The sequence below is a fragment of the Panthera onca genome, chromosome B4 (assembly GCF_046562875.1).
Source record: "Panthera onca isolate mPanOnc1 chromosome B4, mPanOnc1 haplotype 2, whole genome shotgun sequence".
NCBI lineage: Eukaryota > Metazoa > Chordata > Mammalia > Carnivora > Felidae > Panthera > Panthera onca.
In genome coordinates, this window is record NC_138345.1 from 60,804,887 (window position 1) to 60,807,902 (window position 3,016).

General features: G+C 35.6%; 1 long non-coding RNA gene across 1 annotated transcript in view; it reads right to left on the reverse strand.

The window, feature by feature from the left end:
* Nucleotides 1-2,511, reverse strand: part of LOC132660355 (uncharacterized) — a 12,916-nt gene extending 10,405 nt beyond the window's left edge. Inside the window, exons 1-2 of the long non-coding RNA XR_009601733.2 lie at nt 2,395-2,511; nt 697-792 (exon numbers count right to left, since the gene is read on the reverse strand). This is a non-coding gene — a long non-coding RNA (uncharacterized LOC132660355). The remainder of the gene's footprint in view (nt 1-696; nt 793-2,394) is intronic.
* Nucleotides 2,512-3,016: the final 505 nt, after the last annotated feature.

Genomic DNA, 3,016 nt, shown 5'->3' on the forward strand with positions numbered 1-3,016 from the left:
ATTTGTAAATATACAAAGTTTGTATAATAAATTTTTTTATTTTGTAAAATAATATAAATTGAGTGCTTTTCACTGTACTGGGTGCTGCAGCTTTGGGGGAGAGGAGTTTGGAGGGGTAAAGGCCTGATGGTCCATACAGGGCCATTTGGAAGGAGCAAGGAGAAGCCATTGAAAATTTTAAAACCGGGATATAGGATATAGAATGATTCTGTTTACATTAAAAAAAATTTTTTTTTATATTTATTTATTTTTGAGAGAGAGAGATAGAGCACAGGTGTGGGAGGGGCAGAGAGAGAGGGAGACACAGAATCCGAAGCAGGCTCCAGGCTCTGAGCTGTCAGCACAGAGCCTGGCGGAGCACTCGAACCCACAAACTGGGAGATCATGACCTGAGCCAAAGTCAGACCCTCAACAGACTGAGCCATCCAGGCGCCCTTCCGTTTACATTTTGAGATATGGGTCTGACTACAGTGTGGAAAATGGATTAGCTAAATAAAAATTTTTTTACTACAACTATGCAAAAACATGCATATGAAGGAAAAAACTAAAGGGAATAAGCTTATGGGTGTCTATTTTCCTTAATTAAAAGAAAATTCTTGTTCTTGCATTCTCTAACCCATAAAGGGAGTAGCCAGCAAAGCCACACTATTTGAAATTTATAACAGAAGGAGAGACTTATTTAATCCCCTTCCCTACCTTTCTCTGGCTTGGTTTACCCTTGAGTCATGCCAATCAAAGTTCAGTTCGAGGCCTGGCTATCTCCTGTGCTGCCACCTAGTGGTAACTTCCAAGCTGTCAACAGAAATTAAGATTATGCCAATTACATTTTGTTTTATGTCAAATAATCACAGCACAATCTAGGAATACGGCTGAAATTATTCTCGTAAATAACCTGAAAGTATGTCTCTATATACTAGTCTTGACTGCAAGTGGTTGGAGGATCAACCTTGTGAGCTCTTTAAATCCCTTCCAGCTTTCTTTTATGTGGCTTAAATTGGAAAAAAAAATTTTTTTAATCTGGAAATTTTATATTAACATGGCATAATTCACAGTAAGAAATTCTGTTGGCTAGGTTTTTTAAATGTCAATATTTAATAATTAAAAGACACCAGAGTTTTATAAAAGTAATGATTTTTTGATATATCAGGGCTAAATTTTTTAAATTGGCAAATTCATTGTTTTATTTGCCAGCTTGTCATCTTGCAATAAGAAACTTCATAAAGTGTATAATCAGATAATCCTCAGGGACCAAAAATAGTATATTTTGAGATTCAAAAAGATGTATTTTAACATAAGAAAATCTGTGGTACTTGATAAATAATAAAGTTTAAATATGGCATAAATAAGAATTTTATCTCATAAAAGTACTTTGCAATGAATGGGAAATGTTAATTTTTTTCAGAAGAAAAATAGACCGTATATATCAAATCAATGTAAGATATTTCAAAAACTTACCTTATGCGTCTGAGATCTTTCCCTTCCCTCTCCTCCCCTCCCCTCCTCTTCATTTCCCTACCCTTCTTTCCCTTCCCTCCCTTCCCTTCCCTTCCCTTCCCTTCCCTTCCCTTCCCTTCCCTTCCCTTCCCTTCCCTTCCCTGTTTATCATTTGTAAAAACCATGCGGCAAACTTTTCTACTTTTTACGTTCCCAAAGGATGTCTCAACTTATGAATGAATCCACATTTTATTAAAAACAGAGGATTTGGACTCAAATGGTCCTCCAATTCTGACTATGACCTTTCTAGGTCTACATGTTGCTTGGGCAAATGAGTCTAGTGGTCCTCATCTGCAAAATGGGATAAAAACCCTACTGACCTGTAGGGATTTTGAAGGATTAAGTAAAATTATGCATATAAGAAACTTAAAGTGCCTGGTTTGTGAAAAATGCTCAAGCAATCTTAGCAAACATTGTTACAAATAAAGAGAATCTCTGCTAATGAAATAGGTCTATAATTATGAAAGCACCATTTCTCAAAAATCTTCTACCAGATCAGTGGTATGATTTCTTTAAAACTCCATATGTCTGTGTTGAATGATTGACTCTGGTAACTTTTATTTAGTTGTTATTTTGAAGAAATTACAATCACATATGTATGTCAGAGTCTGTTCTTCCTTAGATACTGATCCTGTACAGTGCTGAGAATAGAAACAAGAAAATGACCCAGAGTAAGACCTGTTATAAAATTTTAATTAAAAGAATATAATAATTTAAATATTATATAATGTTTATTCATGCTTCAAAATATTTTAAAAGACTTCTTATACATCAGTGCCTTTTAAGTAAAGCTTTAAAAACCCTTGAATTAAGCAATTTTTGGTTAAAATAGAATTCATTTTAATAAACAAGCCTTCTAAATGCCATTTAAGGTTTCTTAAAGCATTCATTGTTGCTCACCATGTTGTTTAACTGGGGAAGCAGAACAAAGGAAGAATCTTTTATGATGTGATGTACCAGAAGTAAAAATATGTATGGTATAAATTAAGTACAGAAATCAGAAGGATGCAGAGAACAGCTCAGAGTGAGGAGTAAAGAAGTCATCTACAGAATGTTCCAGAAGGTAGTATGTTGGCAAAGTTCTGGATTGTTGGAGACATTGTCATGGACTGTCACAAACTGAGACTCTGACCAAGGCTCAACTTGGTCAGAGTAGGCTTGATGGATGGAAAAGTTGGCACCTCTGCTAAACCCTGAGAAACAGGGGAAGGTGGTCAGGATATCCATAGAGTGGACAAAAATGTGGGCAAAAATGCAGAATTTGAAATATACATGGTACGGTTTGACCAAAGAAAGAATGCCTGGTGGTGCCTCTGCTAAACATCAGAATTAAGTCTCAGATTCCAGTATGCTGACCTAGACTCTGTGCTTCTGAAGTCAAGAATGCACTACTTATGAAGAGAGCTGTTGTATTCTACTTATGTAGTCAACACATGTGTATTTAACTTATTATGTAGTAAAAACCCTTCCACACACTAAAGAACATGATATAATCTTTGCCTCAAGGAGCTTGGTGGTGACA